This window comes from Polypterus senegalus, chromosome 1, assembly GCF_016835505.1.
Source record: "Polypterus senegalus isolate Bchr_013 chromosome 1, ASM1683550v1, whole genome shotgun sequence".
Classification (NCBI taxonomy): domain Eukaryota; kingdom Metazoa; phylum Chordata; class Cladistia; order Polypteriformes; family Polypteridae; genus Polypterus; species Polypterus senegalus.
This window is the reverse complement of record NC_053154.1, coordinates 14,442,405-14,469,156: the sequence shown is the minus strand read 5'-3', so window position 1 is coordinate 14,469,156 and position 26,752 is coordinate 14,442,405.

Genomic DNA, 26,752 nt, shown 5'->3' with positions numbered 1-26,752 from the left:
ACACATTAAACATGGTTAGAAAACTGTATGCCATCTCCTTTTTGCAAACATATCTAACAACCCATACTAGCAACAAGACTATTTAAAGTAATAATAAAAAAATAATACTAATAAAAATAATACTAATAATAATACATTTTATTTATATAGCGCCACCTAGCTTAATTAACACTCTACTTTACAGATACAGCTAAGAAAATTCTATTTCATGTTAATTTACAGGGAATAAATGGCTATACCATATTCTATGTAACTATGAGAAACTGCTATTCTATTGAAATTTTGCAAACACTTCTATGCATTTAAAATTAAACATAACATTTCTAAAATTGGCTATTACAATTATTATTATTATTATTAATACTACGGGGCTGAACGCACCCCAAGGAAATGTGGTCGCTCCTCTGAATCCCCCTCTTAAACAATAACAAAATGGGAAACAAATACAGTTTTTTTTTTTACCTCCTCTTTGCTCAATCAGCTGCTGGCTTGCTGCCACTGCTGCCATGCTGCGTGATGTTCATCTCGTGTGGCGCTTCGAACATTTAAAAGCCTGTACAGCAGCTGTCCTACTCTTTGTCTTTTATTTCCGGCCCCGGGCGTGGTTAAAAATGCTGGCACAAACTCTCGTCTTGTGAGACATGAGTTCTTGATATTTTACTTTATCATTTAAAAACTAAATAAAAATCTGAAAATCTAGCTACATCACATTAAAGTTTGATAAGTTCTGGAAAGAATGATACCAAATATATATATGTAGGTTTTAAAATAAGCCCGATTTAAAGCGTGAGAAAAAACGTGACATAAAAATGTCACAAAAAATCATTGCACTTTTAGGCTTAGGATTGTATATATAGAGAGTAGATTATTATTGTAAGTGGCCATGTAATATACTTCATTTTCTTATTGCACAAAATAAGAATCTATTCATCCTTGGTTCAATTTTACCTTCTTTCATGAAGGAATTAAGAATGGATTTTCAGAAAGTTGTGTTTGCTTCATCATACTTACGTGTCTTTGAATTTGACAAGAGCAGGCCATTTGGCCCAACAAAGTCTGACAATCCTTTCCACATGATAGTTCCAAAAACAACCTCAAGTCAAGAGTTGAAGGTCTCTAAAACTCTATGTAGCTACTGTGGAGGATTGCCGGCTTCTGGTTCCGGTCCTCACCCCCAGGCCGCCAGGAGGAGCTCTCCCGACAGCAGGATCGTGCCCCGAGGTCCAGCAGGGCCTCATGGACTTTGTAGTGTTTATACACAGCCCTGCTGGATACCTTGGGGGCCACCAGGAGTCGCTGTAGGGGGTTTGTGGGCTCTTTTGTGCCTTATGACCCGGGAGTACATCACGTTCACGTGACGGGAAGGAACAACGTGCTCCTGGGTTGAAGAAAAGGACTGATTACCCTGAACCGGAAGGAATAAGGAACTGTGGACTGATTGGGCAGGAACACCTCCGGGTCAGGGGCTATAAAAGGACTATGGCTCAGTCCAGACGCTGAGCTGAGCTGGGAGGAAGGGTGGCTAAGTGTCTGGGAGTTGGAGGATTGATTAAGAGTATTGTAGTGTTGATAATTTATGAGTAGTGTGGAAGGTGCTTGGTGCGCTGAGGAACAGAAAAATAAAGAGTCTGGGACTTTTATCCAGTGTCTTGCGTGGTACCTGAGGGTTCAAGGGAGCACTAGCGCCCCCTACTGCCACACTACATTTACCAAAAGCTTTAAAAATTTAGCAGCTCTAGTTTGCAAAATGGGATTCAGTAATAGCTGACACGTTGAAAGGATTCAACAGACAAAATATCTTATTTTAAAAGCTTTAGTAAAAATTTAAAGTAAAACAGTTCACACAAAATAGAGAAAATCTGATATAGTAAAGAAAAGTTCTTGTTTAAGAAAAGTTCTGTTTAAAGCTTAAAAATCTTTTCTTATACAGTTGAACCATTTCTAAACAGTCAGAAAACTGTATGCTTATCCCATGTTCATGTTGTAAATGGGTCTTTCAGTCCCTGCTGGCACTGGGACCAACTGACTCAATTACAGTATCACATTGCATCTTAGTTATACCAAGAAAGGTCTATTTCATATTAACTTACAGGCGGTAAAAGGCTATACCTTTGTCTATGGCTAGGACTAAGCAAACACTAATATGAATTTAACTTAAGGCATTAACTTTCTAAGATCGGCTCTTACACTCTGCTCTCTACTGCACTACTCACTATTCCATGTGTCTGTGGTTAGATAGATAGATACTTTATTAATCCCCAAAGGGAAATTCACATTCTGACATTTTTCACCAGCACAGCCAATTCGTCGATCTTATTTGGTAGTGAGTTCACATTTCCCAGGATCACAGAAGGCACCGATGGTTTATAACGCCATTTTCTCTCAAGTTGCCTGGCTTTTATCTTATCTTTTATCTTTGCGCTGGCTCGGCTGCCCCGATATCGTCTTCTTACCTCATCAGGTGAATAAGGAACCACACCAGCATGAGCATTTCTTCTCAGTGCTTTAAGTTGACTACTTTAATAGTCGAGTCTCAGTGTAAAAATCCATGTCAAGTAGTAAAAATAGTAAAAAGTGTCCAGGGAGCGATTCCACATAAAAGAAAGTGGTAGAAGTGATCAGTGAAATAGAGAGAAAAAAAATAGAAAAAAAGGTAAATAGATAAAGTCATACATGGAGCTGCTGGAAAGGCTGCCACTCGGATGCGGCGCTGGAAATGATTGCTTTGATTGGTTGAATGACTGGTTCTCAGTGTGAAGAAGAAATTTCCTAATGTTTGCGTGAAATTTTCCATTAATAAGTTTCAACTTGTGATATTCTCATCTAAATCATTTTAAAGTCACAGTCTTGATCCACTGGACTAATTCCCTTCATAATTTTAAACATTTCTATCATGTCTCCTCTTAAAGTCTGTTTGCTTAACATTTGTTAATCAATCTTTATCAAAAGGCCAGAGAGTGAAGAAAGAATTTCTCCCATTGTGTTCTCCCACCTGGCTGATTCAGCACTGAATTGTGTGTGACTTTTGGTTTGCTGTTAGCACAGGTAAAGTTCATCCAAAATGACTGTAGGAAATGAATCAGTGATTGGGCAAAACAAAATAGTGGTTGGAGACCACTATGGTTACAACGGGGAGGACAAAGACCTGGGGCCTCAAGTATAAATAGTGCGTACGCACAAAAATGTTGCGTATGAACGTTTCATAATCAAATCGCGATATATAAAACCTAAACTTGAAGTAAAGCCACGGACATTTTCAAAGTAGTTCCAACCCTAGTGTACTCAAGTTCTCCGCTCGGTTTTGCAGACTGGCGGCACCCAGCGTCAAAGCATTGCTAATGTTCCTGTGTGGTTACCCTTTCTTTTTCAGATCAACATCCTGACGCGGCTTTATAGATAAAAATGAAATTAACCACATATTGTTTATTAGTTTAATGCATCTAATTGTAATTAACCTGTAACAATATAATGGTCCAGGGAATAGCCAAAGAATTCCAAATACCAGAGCTGCTTTAGCATTGTTACTCTCACTGCACCTTCTTTTTCTTCTTTTAGCTGCTCCCGTTAGGAGTTGACACAGTGGATCATCTTTTTCCATATTACTCTCACTGCGCCACTCGGAGTATTTATTTCACTGTATCATAGAGTGTGGAATCACAGCTCAGCAGCTGATCAGAAAGAGAATTATCGGTATACAGCATCTAGCACATGCTGCCTATTAAACTGTTCTCATATGACAAACGCTTCAAAGCCTTTCCTGTACGGACCTCGTGGTTCAGAAACAGTTTCATCCCAAGAGCCCTAAACGCACTCAATCAGTCCATCAAGTGCTCCTTGTAGAACTGTTTGAACTTACTAGTACAATCACCTCACTGTAAACTTGCAGTACAGTTATAATTTTGCACAACCTGAGCCATTATTTACATGTGATGACGATATCATTTTTAAGATGAAATGCAGCAAAATATGTTTATTATATTATACAGATAAAACTTTACCTTCATTTAAATAATCTGTATTGTTAATAATTAAACATGCGAGGAAATGGTGCCGCAGTGCTAGCGAGGAGCTGGCGCTCTGTTCATGGATTGTTCCTGCCTCGTGCTTTATGCTTGCTGGGGCTGATGTGACACTGGAAGGATAGAATAATTAAACAAGAACTACGAAGATATTTCAATGTTCCTTAAAAGTCTTGAAGAATCGGCGTTCTGAGCTTACAGATGGCTCAACGTCTATTACAGAGCTGATTGTGGGGTGATTGGGTATTTGGAGAAAGAAAAGCAAGGACAGGAATTGAAGGTTAGCACGTTTGAAAGAGACAGTACTGCTGCAATTAATTACTTCATCGAAGGTCATGCATGGTGCAGCAATCATCTTGCATGAGGCATGAACAATCACTGCACCACCGTGTTTCCATGTTTAATAACATGCTTTAACTCCTATCATCATGAAAATTCTATCAAGTATACATCTCAGTATTTAAATTATTCAGAGAGGTGTAATGTCATGAATGTAATGGATTCTGTGTCCTGTTGGAGGAAGAGAAAGCCTGTTGAGAAGCACATAGTGATTCACGCACATAAAGCACATAGAAGATACAGGGAGCCAGTCAACAACAAAAACAACATTTATTTATATAGCTCAGTTTCATACAAAACAAAATGTAGCTCAAAGTGCTTTACATAATGAAGAACAGAAATATAAAAGACACAGTAAGAAAATAAAATAAGTCAACATTAATTAACATAGAATAAGAGTAAGGTCCGATGGCTAGGGTGGACAGAAAAAACAAAAAAACTCCAGACGGCTGGAGAAAAAAATAAAATCTGCAGGGATTCCAGACCATTAGACTGCCCAGTCCCCTCTGGGCATTCTACATAACATAAATGAAACAGTCCTCTTTGTATTTAGGGTTCTCATGGAAGGACTTGATGATGATGGTCACGTAGACTTCTGGCTTTTAGTCCATTAATGTTGGAGCATCATAATGCTTTGAGTAGGTGGTGGTGGTGCAGGCCGCCACCACAAAGAAACCGGAAAAAGAAACAGAAGAGAGAGTTGGGGTCAGTACAGATTTTTGAGCCACTGTGAATAGTTATTATAATGAACTGAACATATAGAGTATCAGGATTAAGTTAAAGTGAAGTTATAAAAAGGCCATGTTAAAGTGATGTGTTTTCAGCAGCTTTTTAAATTGCTCCACTGTATTAGCCAGGCGAATTCCTATCGGCAGGCTATTCCAGATTTTAGGTGCATAACAGCAGAAGGCCGCCTCACCACTTCTTTTAAATTTAGCTTTTAGAATTCTAAGGAGACACTCATTTGAAGATCTAAGGTTACGATTTGGAATATAACGTGTCAGACATTCCAATATATAAGATGGAGCGAGATTATTTAAGGCTTTATAAACCATAAGCAGAATTTTAAAGTCAATCCTGAATGACACAGGTAACCAGTGTAGTGACATTAAAACTGCAGAAATGTGTTCGGATTTTCTTTTCCTAGTTAGGATTCTAGCAGCTGCATTCTGCACTCGTTGCAAACGATTTATGTCTTTTTTGGGTAGTCCTGAGAGGAGTGCATTACAGTAATCTATCGACTGAACACAAAAGCGTGATTTAATTTCTCGGCATCGTTCAATGATATAAGAGGTCTAACTTTTGCTATGTTTCTTAAGTGAAAAAATGCTGTCCTAGTGGTCTGATGAATATGCGATTTAAAATTCAGGTTACAGTCAACAGTTACCCCTATTTTTTTTTACTTCTGTCTTGACTTTTAATCCTAATGCATTAAGTTTATTTCTGATAACCTCATTGAATCCATTAGTGCCAATCACTAAAATTTCAGTTTTCTCTTTATTTAGCTTGAGAAAGTTACTATTCATCCATTCAGAAATCTTAGTAAGACATTGTGTTAGTGAATCAAAAGAGTCGGAGTCATCAGGTGCTATTGATAAGTACAGCTGTGTGTCATCAGCATAGCTGTGGTAGCTCACATTGTGCCCTGAGATAACCTGACGTAACGGAAGCATATAGATTGAGTAGAGCAGCGGACCCAGAACAGAGCCTTGTGGAACACCATATCGGATATCATGTGTCTTTGAGATGTGATTACCACAACTAACAAAGAATTTTCTCCCTGCCAGGTAGGATTCAAACCAATTTAAGACACTGCCAGAGAGCCCCACCCATTGACTAAGGCGATTTCTAAGAATATTGTGATCAATGGTGTCAAATGCAGCACTCAGATCTAAGAGGATGAGAACAGATAAATGGCCTCTGTCTGCATTCACCCGCAAGTCATTTACTACTTTAATGAGTGCAGTTTCTGTGCTGTGATTTGTTCTAAAACCTGACTGAAATTTATCAAGAATAGCAGGTTTATTGAGGTGGTCATTTAACTGCAAAATGACTGCCTTCTCTAGAATTTTACTTAGATAGATCCAGCAGCAGTATACTGATACAAAGAAACAATATTAAATTAAATAGTAATAAAAATGAAAAGAATTAAAATAAATTAATGTTCGCATTTACTCCCCCGGGTGGAATTGAAGAGTCGCATAGTGTGGGGGAGGAATGATCTTTTTAGTCTGTCAGTGGAACAGGACAGTGACAAAAGTCTGTCACTGAAGCTACTTCTCTGTCTGGAGATGACACTGTTAAGTGGATGCAGTGGATTCTTCATGATTGACAGGAGTTTGCTTAGTGCCCGTCGCTCTGCCACAGATGTTCTTAAGAAGGGCAGGTTAGAGATAGGTCTAAAATTTTCAAAAGCAGAGGGGTCAAGATTATTTTTCTTGAGTAGGGGTTTAACTACAGAAGTCTTAAGACAGTCTGGAAAGACCCCCGTATCTAATGACGAGTTTACTATGTCAAGGATATTATCAGTAAGCGCGTCTGATACTTCTTTGAAAAACCTTGTTGGTATTGGGTCAAGGACACAGGTGGAGGGTCTCAGTTGAGAGATTATTCTATGTAATTCAGGTAAATCTATCCTGGTGAAAGAACTTAATTTGTTTATAACGGAGTACTGGGGCTTATGAGGATCCGCAGTGTTGGGGAGATATACTATATTGGCCTATGCAAAACATACTGTAAATAAATAAATACATAAATAAAACAGATTACAGTTTGGTACAATAGTGCCAAAAAGCACAAAGAAAGTGGGTTCAAATCTCACTCTCACAACTCTCGAATACACTTGGCACGTCTACTAATCATTATCAGTTTATGACAATTATGTCATATTTATTTATTAGAAAGTTTCCTCATAGAGTGAATGCAAACCACCTGGCCGACTTGGCACTAGAATCTGGCATCATTCCAGAGCCAATACATCATTTCTTGACAATTTGATTTCTACAGGTTTTTTTTTCCACAAAACATGTGGGAAGGAGAAACATTTTCAATATTTTAGTTATTACATGTGACAAATAATGTAGCTTTTTTAAACAGAAACTACAGGTTTTAATTTTTCAGTCTGTTTTAATAACACACCTCCCTATCTACCGAATCAGAACCCTCCATTTCTTTTTTAGGTCCATTTTTTCTTGGTCATCGTCAGAGAAAGTTATACTGCCCACCATAATGTTTGGGTCAAAGTCACATTTTTCCTTCCTGCAGACTTAACCAAGTTGTTACTTATCTTAACGTTAATGTTTGCAGGCACCATCTATTGGAATGTATTTTGTAATGCATGTAGTAATTAAATGAATTGTATTTGTCATTCCAACAAATGATGAATCACAATCATTTGCAGTAATAATATGTTTTATTTCATTACTACAAATGTTTGTGATGTGCCATCTGTTGGAAATACAAATCGAATACTTATTTCTATTACATGCAATTTGGTATGTGATTTGTAAAAGCAATTTTAATGTTTGTGATGTGCCATCCGTTGGAAAGACAAACGGAACACTTATTTCTGTTATATGCCATATAGTGTAAGGCAGTATAAGAGGGACTGGGTCTTTTCAGAGTATCACATTTAATAGAAGCAGGGTTCATAAATAATGAAGAATGAAAAATCAATGTAAAGAATGCTAGTTGCCTTCAGCAAAACAAAGTGGATAGGCTCTGCAGACTAGAGCGGCACTTACAGTGGTGGGTCCAAAGAGAACGCCAACTTCTGGCTGGGTCTGTTCCTTTATCTGATTTGGGCCAGCAGAGGCGGGACTTCCAGAAATAAGGTCATTTGTCTGGTGTCATTCATCTGATTGGAGACTGAAATGTACTGACATGCTGACATCATACCTGTCAACGGAAGAGAAGCTGCTGAGAGTTTTATGTTCTGATATGTGAGAGTTAATTAAAAACAACAAAAACAAAAAACACACATTTTTGTGTTTTGGTTGCCACTAATGAGCCATGCAGGAATTTTGAAAGCTTTTTTGCCTTAAGGACGGTTATTTTTTTCCTTTTTTTTGTATAGTATAGAACCAAAAGTAGCTGAGTGTTTGGGGAAGCATTTGTATTTGTTGTTTGTATTCAAAATAGCATTGGTGACACAGAGCAGTAAGCAGCAGTAGCTGACACTGACATCTCTGTAAGTAAATAAACTACCATTGTAGCAAGGAATAGTTAAAAGTAACGGAAACAGTGATTCCTTAGCGGGACAAAAAGGCAGCAACTGACATCAAAGTGGTAAAGAGAAAGGCTCAGTGGCACGAAGGCAGGCGGCTAGCATTATGGCGCCAATCAGCACCAAGTGGCTGTAGGAGCCAATAGACAAGGCAATACAAAATTAAATAGAAACAGACATTAATTTGTCTTAATATGAAGGAAAAACTGTGTAAAAAATGTACTAGATTGAACAATTCTTACTGGTTAGGAAAGTAGAGCAGTTAAGAGGGTGACAGTGTTAGGGTTCATTAATGTGAAGGAATACAAATGGTGTGAGTGGTGAGCTTTTAAGTAAGGAATAAGAGAACTGCAAAGACAAGTAAAGTTAACCTCATAGAAGGACAAACAGCAAGCAGTCAATGGGAAGGACTTGGGGAGAGAGCATATTCAGGGCATTACTTTCCCTGGAATGCTAGAGGGCAAACAACCCCAGAGTTGCAATGGTGCCTCAGACTCCCAGAGGGATCCTTTGGTGTTGAAGTTTGGTGCAGTCCTGCTGGGATCCATGGGTGCTGCCAGGGGGCGTTGCAAAGAACAACTGAGCCCTGTGTGGTCCGGGTGTGGTGGAAGTGCTGCCAGAAGAAGATCACTGGACACCTGAAACACTTCCGGTGCCCTATAAAAGTATATAAAAGAGACAAGTAAAGGTAACCTCATAGAAGGACAAACAGCAAGGAGTCAAGGGGGAGAAGATTACAAGCTTAAGAGGTTAGAAGGATTAAAATAACAGTAACAGTTCTTTAACTCTTTTCAGGGCTCATGGCTGAATATTTTTTCCAGAAAGCTCAGTTTTCAGAAAATCACACAAAGCAATGGTTTCACACATAAATCAAGATAAAATATTTATTGATAACAATTGCCCTGTGTTTTATGTTCCATGAGCCTCTATACTATGTGAAATCACGTACCTATTACACAGTGTAGTCCTCAAGGTATGGCAATGTTAGAAGCAGCCAATGGCGTGCATTGCCACATTACACTACTTGCTGTTTTTATTACATCGGTGACGCTGTTTCAGGCATCTGTTGCTGTATACTGTGACCACAGTGGCAGCTGGCAGCCAGGCTTCTTTGCCCAAGTCACAGAGGGACTTGGACAGCATACAGGCTTGGGCAGATTTGTGACAGATGAAATTTGATGTCACCAAATGTAAAGTAAGGCATGTAAGAAGTAAAAATGTGAGGTTTAAAAGTACATCTTATGAGAAGGATTTAGGAGTCGTAGTGGACTTAACACAATCAACAGCCAGACATAGTGTTCAGAAAAATAGATAGATAGATACTTTATTAATCCCAAGGGGAAATTCACAAAATGTTCAGAAGCTATTAAGTAGGCAAACAGAATGTAAGGTTATATAGCGCCTTGATGTGAGGAGTAGAAGTCTGAGGAGGTTCTGCTCAAGCTTTAAAATGAACTGGTTAGACTTCTTCTGGAGTTCAGTGTACAGTTTTGGTCTCAGGCTACAAAATGGACATAACAGCACTAGAAAAGGTCCAGGGAAGAGCGACTAGGCTGATTCCAGGGCTACAGGGGATGCGTTATGAGGAAAGATTAAAAGTTTAAGCAAAAGCAGATTAAAAAAACATGGCTGAGGTGTTTAAAATTATGAAGGGAATGACTGTGACTTTAAAATAAATTCACCAAGAACACGGGGACACAGTTGGAAACTTGTTAAAGGTAAATTTCACACAAACAGTTTTTCTTTATACAGAGGACCACAGACACATGGAATAAGTGACTAAGTAGTGTGGTAGACAGTAAGACTTTAGGAACTTTCAAAATTTGACTTGATGTTATTTTAGAAGAATTAAGTGGAGTGGACTGGCGAGCTTTGTTGGGCTGAATGGTCTGTTCTCATCTAGATTGTTGAAATATTCGGATGTTCTATGGTCCAGGGTGGGTGAAGGAAGAGAGGCTAGTGACCTTGTCTTATCTAAACTGGTCCTCCTTTTTACCTCATGTTCAGAGCCTCCATCACACTCCAATAACGCAAACATATTACACTGCTTATTTCAGGGAAGAGCCTCAGCCAATCCTGAGAGTATCAGATACCAGTAAGGTTCCAACCATCACTTGGCACAATCCTGCTCAAAGCAACACTCACATATCCAGAGCCATTCTAGTGGATCACTGTGCGTATTGTGGAAGAAACTGCATTTTTCTGGGAGATACTTTGTAAAAACAAAGAGAACATGAAAAGCCCACACAGACAGTAATCAGGCTCCAGACACATGGAGCTGCAGGGCAGCAGCTGCAAACCACTGTGCCACCCTAATTTCAATCTGTTCAATTTATTTCTTGGCACATGTATGACTTGTTTCTGTGAAAATAATAATGCAGAGATCCAGATGTGAGAAAAATAGCCTTTCAGCACTGCTGGCCAATATAATCTATTTTATTTTTTTTAGGTTGTATGTCCTATAAATAAAGAACACACATTTCCACAGGGATTCTTTCTACAGTTGACAGCACCTTGCACCAGCTGTGCCATTATCGCCAATATAGTGGCTCTAGGCTTGATAAATAATTTCCCTTGTTGCCTTCTGCATAGGATGTTGGCTTCTTTTAATAAACTCTCTGTCTCTTCCAGAGTTCCCGAAGGGTGTGACAGCATGGGAGAAATGTACAAAATTCTGTTGATTAGAGCTGCACCGTACCGTTCTAATCAATAGGAAGGAACAAGTCGCCGTCTGCAGTCACCACAAATTTGATCAAAATGGCTTAAGCCTGAGTTACAAGCAAATGAGCACTTAACACCTCGAACAACTCTTCAAATATTTACCTACACCTGAATATCCATATTTATGTTTTGGCACAGTAAGCATTTAAAAGGAAATTGTTTTGACACTAACTGCAGTTTTCTGTTTCATAAACAGTGTCCTTTTAGGAATCTGACCTGATTTGGATTGTGTTCAGAATTAAGCAGTTTCTCCATTTGCTTTTTAACCTTTTGAGGGATTTCTTCAGCGCAGTCATCCCTGTCATGGTTTGCTGCTGTCCCCATCTCTGACCCCACTTTCCTCCCTTTTTCTGTTTTCACCCTTTTCATTTTTTTTTCAATTGTTTCCACATAATTAGTTTTTTATATGGGGGGGCTCGGGGAGGGGTGGGGTTAGAGCTACTGGTCAACCAGTTTTCCTTGAGGGGTTCTGGCAATTAAAAGTGCAGTCACCTGAAGGGAACATAAGTTACGATATTCATCCTTTTAATTATTTTTCTGAAAGAAATAAAGTTTACTAAACATATACTGTATGTTTTGACTTTCATTAAGTTTTGAATTATGAGAATTTGGAAAAATACCATTATTTTCTTATCCCTTAAACTGCCACATACTTGGGGGGTTAATGTACCCCTGGACGCCAAATACTTTTTTACTGCACTTTTTAAGTAAATGTCACAATTCGCAAAGAAAAAGTGAAATTTTAACAGAACACATTTTTTTTCATGCAAAGAGCATCACGATTACTGCAACTGATCATTTTACACACCGCCAATAAACTGTAAAAACTATTAAAAAAACTACTGCAACCATCTCTTATTATATGTAGAAGGTGCAACTGACGCCATTGATGAAATTCAGTAAATCACTGAGCCAACTGCACTTGAACTGGCTGCATGCAAGCACACAGAGTTAAGCGCTGACGCTCTCAGGCTCGTCTAGTGCAGCGGCTGAATCCCAGGGACAGTGATGCTGATTCGCTAGGGGGCGCCAGTGGTCATGAGCAGCCTGCTCAATGAATGTACGGCACGGACTGATCAGCTCCGGCGTGCTGGCAGATTGCTCTGTGATGCGACGATAGCTGGTTCTGGTGGTTTAAGGGTTAAGAGATAGATTGCCAGCTGTCTCACCTTCTCCTTGTAAGCTGATTCTTCCTTGTTTCTAATCAGGCCTACGGTTGCTGCGTTCAATGAATGTACATCGCCAAATATACTCGGATCCAGTGTGCTTCCAAATTACACTGGAAACTGACTTTAGCCAGTTGCGGTGTTCAATAAATGTACTTTGCCGAATATACTTGGCTCCGTCGTGCTGGGAGATTGCATTGGGAACCGACTATAGCCGGTTCCGGTGGTTTAAGGGTTAAAGAAACTTTACCATATGTTGATATGTATAAAAATTGTCAAAGCCAAAGACTGTGATAACTTTCAAATGATCAGCTTCATCTAGCGTGCATCTAAAATACTGCCTGTTCTTTTACTCTGTCTAACTGCCTGAGGCCACCCATGTAGAAAGGAAAGGGCGGAGGAAGTACCTGACCACAGAGTGCTAAGTGAATGGCATTCAAGACTATTTAGTAAGGCCTACATAATAAAGAGAATGTGTGGCATACTGTACATATGCCCTTGCCCTGCTGGGACCCCTATATAGTGGAAGGACTTGGGGAGAGAGCATATTCACGGCATTACCTCCCCTGGAATGCTAGAGGGCAGCTCCCCTGAGTTGCAACGGTGCCTCAGACTCCCACAGGGCTCCTTTGGTGTTGAAGTTTGGCGCAGCCCTGCTGGGTTTCCATGGGTGCTGCCAGGGGGGTGCTACAAAGGACGGCTGAGCCCTGTGTGGCAGCACTTCCAAAACACGCGGAAGTAATGCCAGAAGAAGATCACTGGACATCTGCAGCACTTTCGGGTGCCTTATATAAGGAGCGAGCTGCCACTACTCTGGGAGCCAGAGTCGGGAGGAGATGGACAAAGCTCGCTAGAGGAGGAGTGGAGGCAAAGAGAGAGAAGACAAAGGAAGAGAAAGAAGAGAACTGTGTTTTGTGTAGCATTGTGCTTGTGCTTTAACTGTGCTGTGCAGGTGGGAAACGGGGGAAGGCGATTGCCACATGGAAAAATAAAAAAAATAAAATGTGTCTACAGAACTTGTGTCCTGTGTCTGTCTGTGTTGGGTTCGGGTGACAGGGGCTCCCTCTGCAGGCCACAAGGGAAAAATAAGGTCAACATCAGGTCCCACAAGACAAAACAAAATGGGTGATACTCATCTCACATTCTGGTCTCATGTCAAGGCTATTACCAAGGGGGCATTTTTTCATTTTAGTAATATTGCAAGACTCTATTCTATATTTGCGTGATGTTGAAACATTAATACATGCATTTGTTTCTTCAAGACTTGATAATTGTAATGCCCTTTTCTTAGGTCTTCCTAGTTGTGCTACTAGAAGTCTTCAGCTTGTTCAGAATGCTGCAGATAGAATCTTGACAAAAACAAAAAAAAAATGAGTAGATAGATAGATAGATAGATATGAGAGGCATTACGTAAAATATAAATAGATATGAAAGGCATTACGTAATATATAGATAGATAGATAAGAAAGGCATTATGTAATAGATAGATAGATAGATAGATAGATAGATAGATAGATAGATAGATAGATGTTTATACTCAAGTTCTTTTTCCTAAGCTAAGGGGTAAGAGATGTGGAGGACCTTTTCAGGTTCACTCTGAAGTTCCAGATCCAGATCGTTGTCTCACATACCTGTGGTTAACATTCCTAATGCCGCTTAGCCCTTCAATGAAACCCCTAAGTTGGAACCTCCTTCACCTGATCCTGTTCTTCTTCAGTTAAATATCTACAGAAAATAATTTATTCATGTGGACTTTGGAATGTATTGTTACAGCATAAGACTTTTGTATGCCACTGTACATATTCATATCCTTTATACAGTACTTTGTAGAAGCCCCTCTGGCAGCCATTTCAGTTTAGAGTGTTCATGGTATGTCTTTATTTACTTACTTAGAGTTCTTCATACTTTATGGCTTCATTTTTGTCCTGACACGTAGTTTGAATTGTGAGACCTCATATATACACAGGTCCACGTGTGCCTCCTTAAATAATTTAATATATCAATAGGAAATAAAATAAATAAACACAATGGTTAGAACACACACAAAATTGAGTATAAGGCAAGAAAATTAAAATGGAGCAAATCGGGATCTTCTTTGAGTTCTCCTGGTTCTTGTCCATTTGAAACTTGCCATGAGTAAAGATTTGTCTGCTCTGCTTGTGCCATCTGCAACTCTCTCTGAGACACTCCTGACTCTGTGATTGCTCAGGGTTAACTACCTGATACGAAGATTGCTGTGTGACATTGATTTGAACTAGGGCTGCTCTTTGATTAAAAAACGTAATTGTGATCAATCGAAAAATTAATTGTTTTTATTGAAATGAACTACATATTGACTGCAATTTCCTTCATGCATGTTAATTTTCCTACAAAGCAGAAATAACTATAATAAAATAAAAACGATAACAATCACGTTAATTTTTTTTGCTTGGTTTCTTAAGGAGCATTCTTTGTATGATTTTGGGCTATACATAAAATAAATAGTTTTTGCTTGCTTTGCATTTTAAAAAGAGAGAAAATGCTCAGGAGTCCAAATCATATGTCTTTTATTGGACTGTTATGAGAATTGCTGTTCTTGGTGCTTTATCAGACCTTGGTGATGTCTTCCTTTCATTCATAGGTTTTGGATTTCTGGATTGTGTATTGGGACTGCTTTATTTAGGATTGCCTTTTAGGCAATTCCTTTGTGGGTTTTTTTTTTTTGCTTTTTTGAGATTTTGTTTGTCTTTTGCTATTCTTTCAATTTTTTTGTTGCCCTTTTTGTGCACAAGTTTAATAAATTACAGTGTAAGAGCCAATCTTAGAAAGTTACTGCTTAAAGTTAAATTCATATAGTGTTTGCTTGACGCCTATAGAAGAACGGCTATTAGAATATGGTATAGTCTTTTACCCCCTGTAGGTTAATATGAGATAGAACTGTCCTGCTCTAACTACAGAACAGTGTGTTAATTGAGTCAGTTGTTGTTGAGAACAGGTCTCAGTGCTAGCAGGGACTGAAAGACCCATTTACAGCATGAACATGGGATAGGCATACAGTTCTCTGACTGTTTAGAAAAGGTTCAGTTGTAAGTAAACGTAAAGAAATGAAACAAGATTTATAAGCTGTGGAAAGTCCAACAAAGAAGAAAAAATACTGCACAAAACAGATAAAGGTTTGGGGACCGTCCCCATATATTGTCGTACAGACAATAAATAAAGAAACTGATTCTAAGGCTTTTTGGGAACAATGAACATTTTACTGATGCAAAGATGGCGGTTTTATAGACAGATGGATTATGGGACAGGAAATGGTTGGCAGGATGTGACGCTGAAACAGGAACCGGAACCAACGTCACCAGGAGTCGACGGAAGAGAGGTGATCTTGTGGAGCCAGAAGTGACATCATGGTGGCCATTTTGAGCCCGGAAGTGGAGGTAATTACTTTTCTTCTGATTTTCTGTTAATGAAAAGGGATTTAGGTAAGTACCACATGATGACCCTCTATCTCGCGATATTTCTCTCACCTTTAGGCTCTTTTGACTGCCTCCTAATCACACATGTGTGACAACGCTTTAAACCAAACTTTTCTTAAACAATAACTTTTCTTTTCTTTGCAATACCAATTTTTCTCTATTTTTGTGTGAACCGTTTTACTTTGAATTTTTACTAAGATTTTTTTAAAATGAAGATATTTTTGTCTGTGGAATCATTTCAACGTGTCAAGCTTTTGCCAGAATCCCTTGAAGCCAATTGAAGCTGCAGAACTCTGGTAATTTTGGGTAAACACAGCTGCAAAGAGTCTTGAGCCATTGTTAAATATGAAATCCAAACATGGACGTCCTTCTTTTGTACCTACAGGTGGAGCCCCACGTGCTTTGTTCAATGCATCATAACAGACTGCTGAAATCATACAGAGCACTTCCTTTTATTAGCTAGGCTCATTTACATAACACATTTGAATATATTTTAATCTTCACCAGTATGGTCTAGAAACATACCGCTGCTATTGAGTATTATGTAACGTCCTGACATAGTTCATCATTAACAGTCAAGAGACTACCTAGTGAAAAGAAATAAGACTTCCTATATTTAAACTAACTCCTTGGTGTGAACAATGTGAAATGCTGTGTATGATTTCATTTTCTAAATTTAAATGTACTGGTACAGATGTTAGGATGTCTTAGTTAATCAGGCTAGTAGTTTCAAGTACATTTTTATTTTACTCAAGCCTGGAAGTTGACGCTGACCCTCCTCCTTGTGTGACTTTCCCTTTATTTTCGTAATGCTTATAATTGCTGTGCCAGCTCCCTATCTTGGGGGCCGTTCTAGATGAAGCCAGCAGGTGGCACTGGAGCCCGACTGGAGTCAGGTGAACTTCTGCGGGGCACAGCAGGTAAGATTCTGCCCTGATCCTCAGCATGTTTAGGAGGCTTCACCCATTTTTGCTTTGTCAGTTCACTGATTAAAAAATCGGGAGCAGTCTCCCCTTGACTTTCTCGTATACTCAGATATGGGGTTGGATAATTAGATAGTAAACCACAAGACAATTATTATATTTCTATATTATGTACATTAAAGAACCATCAACAACAAATCAAATTCAATTAATAATATCCATCCATCCATTATCCAACCCGCTATATCCTAACTACAGGGTCACGGGGTTCTGCTGGAGCCAATCCAGGGCGCAAGGCAGGAAACAAACCCCGGGCAAGGCGCCAGCCCACCGAAGAATTAATAATATACTGAACAATTATTATAAAAGTAAAGATGAATAAATCGGTCTGTGCAGCTGCATGAATAAAAGGTAAAATACCATTTCCGGTGAGTAGAAATAGCCCAAAAGTTGATAGAAATCTTCATTTTGTACCTAATACTTGGATGCAAAGTTTGGTTGACCGAAGTGAAAGCATACTCAGGTTATCGTGTTTACACACACACACACAGACACACAAACATAATTCCAAAAATGGTATTTTCAGACTCAAGGAGGTCTGAAACTTCATCAAAATCTTGAAATAGAATTTTTAGGGGATTCCACTACTTTTCCTGTACTTCGCATACAAGAAAGTCAGGGAGGTCTAAAATGGCGAGATTCATCAACATCTTGACATCGAATTTTTGGACGATTGCAATACTTTCCTTATCTATACTAATAAAAGGCAAAGCCCTCACTGACTGACTGACTGACTGACTGACTGAGTGACTGACTGACTGACTCACTCACTCACTCACTCATCACTAATTCTCCAACTTCCCATTTAGGTAGAAGACTGAAGTTTGGCAGGCTTGTTCCTTACAGCTTACTTACAAAAGTTAAGCAGGTTTCATTTCGAAATTCTACGCATAACGGTCATATCTGAATCCTACTTACGTACATATATATGGCCATAGCCTGCAGCTCGGTCGCCGTGTGAGGCGGAGTTGCGTCACCCATCACCACGCCTCCCATGTAGTTGGCTGCCTGCCCATATAAGGCCGTCCGTCACCAGCAATCCAATAGACACACTGCCGCTACGAGGCGTTTGTCATGCCTAAGACGAATACGATTTTTGCGAGATACAAGTTTAGTGAGAAGACGCAAGGTATAAACAAGACTTTTGATCACTTTGTAACGGAGTTAAAATTGCTGGTGAAGGACTGTGCTTATGCAAACGAAGATGAGATGGTCAAACTCAGCAAAAGTGCGAGAGAATCTTTTAAGTGCTGGGTCTGAGCTAACATTAAATAAAGCTGTGGACATCGCAAGATCGCACGAGATAGCAAACCTTCAATGCATGTACTCCGAGCGGCTCACCTGAACTGACTGTGAACGCAGTACACAGACAACAAGTAAGAGCACCAAAGAGCGTTGAACAAAAAATGCATTACACAATTGAGAAAGCAGCAAAAGAATATGAAGCAAGTGATGCACATAAGCATATTCATAAGTGCAGCTACTGTGGAAACAAAGCACACGGTGGAAAAAGTCAATGTCCAGCTAAAGGAAGACAGTGCAAACAAAGATGAGATGGTCAGGGATAGAATAGTGTTTGGCACAAACTCAGCGAAAGTGCGAGAGAAACTTTTAAGTGCCGGGTTTGAGCTAACATTAAATAAAGCCGTGGACATCACAAGATCGCACGAGATAGCACAAGCACAGCTGAGAACCTTCGATGCATGTACTCAGAGTGGTTCACGTGAACTGACTGTGAATGCAGTACGCACACAAAAAGCAAGACCTCCAAAGAGCGCTGACAAAAAACGCATTACACAATTGAGAAGGCAGCAAAAGAATATGAAGCGTGTGATGCATACAAGCATATTCGTTAAGTGCGGAAACAAAGCACACGGTGGAAAAAGTCAATGTCCAGCTAAAGGTAGACAGTGTAAAAAATGTGGTAAATTGAACCAATTCACTATAGTTTGCAGGACTGGGAAAGGTAAACCCGTGCATGCAGTGTGTGACGTCTCAGATAAAGAGGAAGACGAGCTGTTTATTGATGCAGTAAGAAAGGAACAACCCTCTGACGCTGAACAAGCCTTTGTAAACATATCAATAGGAGAGCAAGGTGTAAAGCTTAAGTTTAAATTAAGTTCATAGACACGCTGCCGCTAAATATTCACAGGCAAATCCACAACTTAATACCGGGAATGCCTGTTAAACATCTTAGATTCACGAGTACCGCTTTGGGTAGTGAACACTTCGATGAATGAAACCTTTTATCTTTACAACGGTTGACAAACACAGAATATAACTTGAACACAACACGTCCTCCAAATACGAACCTGATTGAAAGAAATAATGATAATCAAATCCTTGATGACAGCAACACTCATAACACTCACAAAAAAATTACATTGACAATCATGTTACGTTATTTTTAAAATGTTTCCTTTTCTTTTTCATAACTTCTTTAACACACTACTTCTCCGATGCGAAGCGCGGATATTTTGCTAGTACTTCATACAGTATACGAGAAAGTAAAAATAGAGCCTAGGAAGCTAAAGCAGTGTCTTTCACGAGAGCATGACAGTTTTCAATTTGAAACAAATGTAGTTCTGTTTTTGAGATTCATATTTATCAATTTAGTAGTGCTGTGATTTTATTGCTATTTAATTTTTCCTGCTTTTTGTATTCTTTTATTTGCACATCTTTTGGTGTGAATCAATGTTTTAAACATCAGAGAATCCGTGAGTAGAATTGCTTTCCTGATTTAAGGTCATTTGCTTTATATAAGAATTTTGTATTGTCTCGATTCTCTGCTTTTCTGTACTTTCTCTTCCAGTTCTTCTGTGGTGACATTTTGCACCACCGCCACCGCTATTTAATCAAATTCCAGTGCAGCCGTCTGTAATGGTGGAATGAAGGTGGATGCACTGCAAGACCTACTTCATCAAATCCTTTCAGAGGAAGTGAGGAAACAATGAGGGATGACTTATGAACATTTATGTTAGGTAGGATGCTCAGTGGGGGATGGGTGGTCTTTTGACCATGAAACCCCTGCAGATTTTGCTTTTCTTTTTACTAGAGTTTCTTTTTCTGTCCTCCTGGCCATCTGTCCTTAGCACCAGACTCATCTTTACAGACTTACATTATGATATTGTACAGTATATAAGGACGCTACCATTTTACTAATTATATATCTGTTTTATAAGACCGTACGGATTTGCTTATTTGTTTTTTTCTTTCTTGCTAACTCATGAATATTCTTATCTAATCTAATTAGTTTTTTCTTTCCTTGTAACTTGTTCTTTCCTTGTAATTTTCTCTTTGACATGTAGAAAAGCACTTTGAGTTACATTCTCTATATTAATATATACATACTGTATATAAATACGCGGTGTTTATATATAAAATACTAGCCATCCCCCATGGCTTCGCCTGCATATTAGTGAAACAGGACAGTGAGGAGGGCCTCGCCCAGCTCTCTACTCCTGACGTCACTCTTCCCACTCCCCTCGGCCTGCAGTATCTGTCTCGGATTAGCGCAAATATATCCCTCCTGCAAGTGAACTATGATTTTTAGTGCAATGAGAGAAGTCGCAAAATCAACATGAATGTTCAAGCAAATTGTAGAAAATAAAAGATCCACATCCATTAAGTAGTTCTCTTGTTCGCTAAATAAGCGGAGTTAAGGTTACGTTCTGAGGCAGACGTGTGAGTGAGTGAGGAGGGCCCCGTCCCCCCCTCCCTACAGCCCGATGAGTCTCTCTCGGATTCACGCTGATAAATCGGTACCGCAAGCGAACTATGATACTTAGTGCGATGAGTAAGTTGCAGAATCAATGGAATGTTCAAGCAAATTGTAGAAAAAAACTAGATCTAAATCTGTTATGTAGTTTTTTCGTGAAAAGCAGACAGACATACAAGTGGGTCTAAAAAACTATAAGAAATTTTGTGCTTGGACCACGAAATTTTTAAGACCGTTTCTTAGTGAGCACCTATGGGCCAAAGGTAACCTACATTCCAAATTTCAAGTTCCAAGTCCTCATGGTTTGGGAGATTTCATGATGAGTGAGTCAGTGGTATTTGGCTTTTATATATATAGATAAGTGGTGGTGTTGTTTTGATAGCTTTCCCACAATGCCATTATGTTTATCGCGACATCGTCATTCTGAGGTCTCATTGCTATGATGCAAATGGTGGTTAAACATAAGAACAAAAGACCATAAGAAATTTGACAAACAAGAGGAGACCATTCAGTCCCTCAAGCCCATCTGTTTAGCTAATAGCTAAGCTGTCCCAATATCTCATCCAGATCCTTCTTAAACGTTGTCAAGGTTTCTTCTTAAACTCTGTGTCTAGATAGTTTGGTCCAGAGTCCCACAACTCTTTGAGTAAATAGGGGCTTCCTGGCTTCAGTCCTAAATAGATAGATAGATAGATAGATAGATAGATAGATAGATAGATAGATAGATAGATAGATACTTTATTAATCCCAAGAGGAAATTCACATACTCCAGCAGCAGTATACTGATACAAAAAACAATATTAAATTAAAGAGTAATAAAAATGCATGTAAAAGCAGACAATAACTTTGAGTAATGTTAGCGTTTACTCCCCCGTGTGGAAATGAAGAGTTGCATAGTGCGGGAGAGGAACGATCTTCTCAGTCTGTCACTGAAGCTACTCCTTTGCCTGGAGATGATCCTGTTCAGTGGATGCAACAACAACAACATTTATTTCTATAGCACATTTTCATACAAACAGTAGCTCAAAGTGCTTTACATAATAAAGAATAGAAAAATGAAAGACACAATTATAAAACAAAATAAATCAACATTAATTAACATCGAATAAGAGTAAGGTTCAATGGCCAGGGGGGACAGAAAAAACAAAAAAAAAACTCCAGACGGCTGGAGAAAAAATAAAAAAATAAAATAAAAAAATAAAAAATGAAATGGATGCAGTGGATTCTTCATGATTGACAGGAGTTTGCTTAATGCCCGTCGCTCTGCTACAGTTGTTAAACTGTCCAACTTTACTTCTACAATAGAGCCTGCCTTCCTAACAAGTTTGTCCAAGTGTGAGGCGTCCTTCATCTTTATGCTGCCTCCCCAGCACACCACCGCGTAGAAGAGAGCACTCGCCACAACCATCTGATAGAACATCTGCAGCATCTTATTGAAGATGTTGAAGGACACCAGCCTTCTAAGTAAGTATACCAGAAGCCTACAAGTTCAACACCATCATGTTAATTGTCATTTTCTCAATCACTGTCACTATCATCAAAATATTCATCTTGTAATAAATCGAGTGATTTCAAAACATCAGCTGTGTAAGAGCCATTTGCTAGTTACTTAAGATACATAAATGTTTTACTAAATGTGAGTGCATTATCTGTGGGAGGTCCCTATAGCCCCCATTAGGTGAATTGAATTGGTATATTCTGTTTCTAGTTTCTGTGACTAAACATTATTCTCAGTTAGTGATCAGCCTTGCCATGTGTAAGGTGTAGAGGGCACACGGTTTTAAACTGTGCCTTGTGTGCCAAGTAGCATGTAAGACAAAGCACTTAATTGAATGTGCTACGCCGTACATTTAAAGCAAACAGAAAAAGAAGTAAAGAATCTTTAAGTATTGAAACAACTAAAGTTTTACAAGAAAAGCTTTAGAGAAGATACATTTTTTCTTTTTTTTTGTCTTTTATTCTACATGTGTAACAACTTTTTTCATTATTCTTGTGTGGATTGCTTGCTTTGAATTTTCACTAAATATTGTAAAATATTCTTAAAATAAAACTTTTGGACTGAGATTTCTTTTGGTACACGTTTTACCCGTGCTCGAACTCGCCTTACACTCCTGCGGCTACAAGCTGCTTTATACCTTTGTCCTGATGAGACCGTCTGATTATTGCACTATTTTCTGCAAGCTGTTGCCACCACCAAAAAAATTTTTTTTATGGCTATCTACTAGATGGCAGCACTACAGTAGGTAACTGAGACGCGGCAGCAAAGCTCTCCAGCAAGCTGGCAGCGTCTTCAGCGGCTGTATACGGAGATGTGTTTTGTCCAGTTCAATGAGATACGACTTAACTCATACCATGTATTCAAAGTGTTAAGTAATAGATGCATAATAATATGTAATAAAAATGCACTTATATCAAAATTCAATATTTTAGAGAAGCAAAAACCCAGCATATGCAGCTAAATTGAAACAACCCCAGTGATAACATTTTAATTCAAGAAACAGCCTGGTGGAAGTGTGGGTGATTGCAAAAAGAAGTGGCAAGGGGAAAGTGAAAATGAGAATGTGATATTTAAAGAAATCATTAAAACCCAGACTGGAAATGGCAGATGTGGTTCTTTTCTCATGAGCACTGTGCCTGGTTTTAATCCATATTTACTGTAAAGCAGAAAAAAATATTGGAAAGCACTCAAAAGGAAAAGATTGAATTAAACTTATTTCTTCACAACTGCAGTTTTCAAAGATGGTATCAAAATGTGCAAAGAGAATTGCAAAGTGGTTTAATAAGTAATAAAGGATCAGGAGAAAAATAATACATGTAAGTGGCAATCTTCCTAAAATCTCATTTTAAAAAGTGAACCAAATCAATATATATTAAAAAAGTAGGTGTCCATCAGAACCACATAACACACTCATAGTAATTAACTTTGCATTCTGCAAACAATTTTATTTTCTTGATAAACAGAAGTGATGCTTCACGCCGTCATCCCAGCAGGATCCACTATGGGCATCTAGTAGTTCCTGAGCAAAGTGATAGTGGTAGAGAGAAATGAGACACGGAGCAATGATATAAAAGAGAAAAAAATAAATAAAGCAACAAAGCAGGGTTTCTTTATTTACAGTGATGAAATAACAAGGCAATCAAAAATTCAAAATTAAAATCATTGCTGTGCCCTCAGTAAAAAATAAACACAGTCTCAATGACAGAAAAAATATTTTAAAAATCCAAAATAAAAAAAAAAGAATGAATTCTCCTTTCCTTCCTTCCTTCCATGTATAAGAGAAACAAATTAGACATAGCAGGCATTTGGTAACATTCAGCCGCAGTCGGCAACTAAGTTAACTGAAATGAAAACTGGAGCATTTCACATTTTTTTAATTACTTCATCCAAGAGTCAGTTATTACTTTTTTGTTCATTAAATAATTTTGTAACAATGAATCATATTCATGGTGATCATAGTATGCAATTCCATGTGTTAGGAAATATTAAATCCCTGCTTTTTTTTGTGAGCCAACTTAACTCGCTAGGATCTTCCAGAAGATGACATTCAGGCACACACATTCTGGGAAAGGTGGAATGTTTAGAAAATGTTGGATAACAGTGAATTCATAAAAACATATCAATCTGAAAGGGATGGAATAACATTTGTAGGAAATCCTGTGTGTTATGTGACTACTCCATCTGTGTAGAGAAGCCATGAGCTCTTTCCTTAACACTAGAATTACCAGAGCCTACAAAAAAACTTGTAAATCCAGCCCACCTTAAATCCCTTCGCACCTCTCCATCAGCGTGTTTTGTCCTGTAAATGTGCCGATAAAGACAAGCAGCCTGCTATTCCATCCCCCCACTGCTGCAGAACGTGCACAAAGTTGTCCCAGCTCTGGCCTTGATTATCTGAGAGTGAAATTCTGGAGTTTTAGAGTGGAAATAATAGATTGTTATTTGGAACACATGCATTTCATGTGTGTTCTGTTTCTACAGGCTGGGCCATTTATATGGATACACCTTAATAAAATGGGAATAGTTGGTGATATTAACTTCCTGTTTGTGGCACATTAGTATATGTAAGGGGGGAAACTTTTCAAGATGGGTGGTGACCATGGTGGCCATTTGGAAGTCAGCCATTTTAGATCCAACTTTTGTTTTTTCAATAGGAAGAGGGTCATGTGAAACATCAAACTTATTGGGAATTTCACAAGAAAAACAATGGTGTGCTTGGTTTTAACGTAACTTTATTCTTTCATGAGTTATTTATAAGTTTCTGACCACTTATAAAATGTGTTCAATGTGCTGCCCATTGTGTTGGATTGTCAATGCAACCCTCTTCTCCCACTCTTCACACACTGATAGCAACACCACAGGAGAAATGCTAGCACAGGCTTCCAGTATCTGTAGTTTCAGGTACTGCACATCTCGTATCTTCACAGCATAGACAATTGCCTTCAGATGACCCCAAAGATAAAAGTCTAAGGGGGTCAGATCGGGAGACCTTGGGGGCCTCCTCAACTGGCCCACGACGACCAATCCACTTTCCAGGAAACTGTTCATCTAGGAATGCTCGGACCTGACACCCATAATGTGGTGGTGCACCATCTTGCTGGAAAAACTCAGGGAACGTGCCAGCTTCAGTGCATAAAGAGGGAAACACATCATCATGTAGCAATTTTGCATATCCAGTGGCCTTGAGGTTTCCATTGATGAAGAATGGCTCCACTATCTTTGTACCCCATATGTACCACACCATACCATCAATTTTTTTGTTCCAACAGTCTTGGAGGGATCTATCCAATGTGGGTTAGTGTCAGACCAATAGCGGTGGTTTTGTTTGTTAACTTCACCATTCACATAAAAGTTTGCCTCATCACTGAACAAAATCTTCTGCGTAAACTGAGGGTCCTGTTCCAATTTTTGTTTTGCCCATTCTGCAAATTCAGTGCGCCGATCTGGGTCATCCTCGTTAAGATACTGCAGTAGCTGGAGTTTGTAAGGGTGCCATTTGTGAGTAGCTAATATCCGCCGTAGGGATGTTCGACAATAATGTTCGATAAATGGCCCACCTTGTACAATAATCTGTGTAAACACATTGTTAAAACAGAAACGTTTTTCATACTTAGTAATAAATGACAAAATGTAGGCATAAACTATATAATGTGTGAAGCCTGAAGTCCAAAGATCAAATAAACACTTTCACAAAAGGTTCACGGCTAAGACAACAGCTTCCGTGGCATAGCTGTAAGAATTGCTGACTTGAAATCAAGAGTCCCCGGTTCGATCCTGACTGCCTCCTATATTTACAGTTTTCAGCAGTGAGCTACTCTTATTGTTAATATTATGCAATAAACACATACATTTGGTTTGTCTGTAACAGCCAGTGTACATTTATAGTACTTGTAAAATTTAGAGGTTTTTTTTCACTTTTATTGTCTTAGTCACGATCACGATACATACATTAGTGCATTAGTGCGATGATGTTTTCTGATTGGTACTATTCAGGTCATGAAATGATTTCTTCAACATGTCACATATATTGTCTCTTTCTTTCAGGTGTGTAATAGTAACTACAGCACAGAGAGAAGTGTGTGCATTGCAACAGCTACACATGTCGTAAACGTAGAAAGGACGGTCCTTGCGTGTGTGGAAACTGGTAACATTTGAATCTGATGATTGCAAATAGCACAGAACTGACCTCTCTGTACTATTCTTTCCTCTGCATGTCCTGCAGTACAAAAGAAACACCCCAATGCACCCAAAAGTGGACACTGGCAAGATCAAAAAAAAAGCGCAAGAAGGCGTGCGAATGAAAATGAATAATGTTGCATCAGTGCCACAATGTTTTCCGAAATGTACTATACAGGTCATAAAATGAGCTATTCCAAATATCATATATACCTATGTCTCTGTTTTTTTGTCAGTGCGGCTTTGACATCATGGACCATAAGGTGCATAACTAATTCAGCGTGAGCAGGAACACTCAATACAACTGAATAAAAGAAAATTCAAGTGATTATGAGATATGAAGAAGGCAGATTCGCCGTCATTTGTGTGTCAGCTTTTATCCATCCAGATCAGAGAATTTCCAGTTCCATTGTCTCACAAAACACCACTCACATCTACAGTTATTCCCAGTTTCA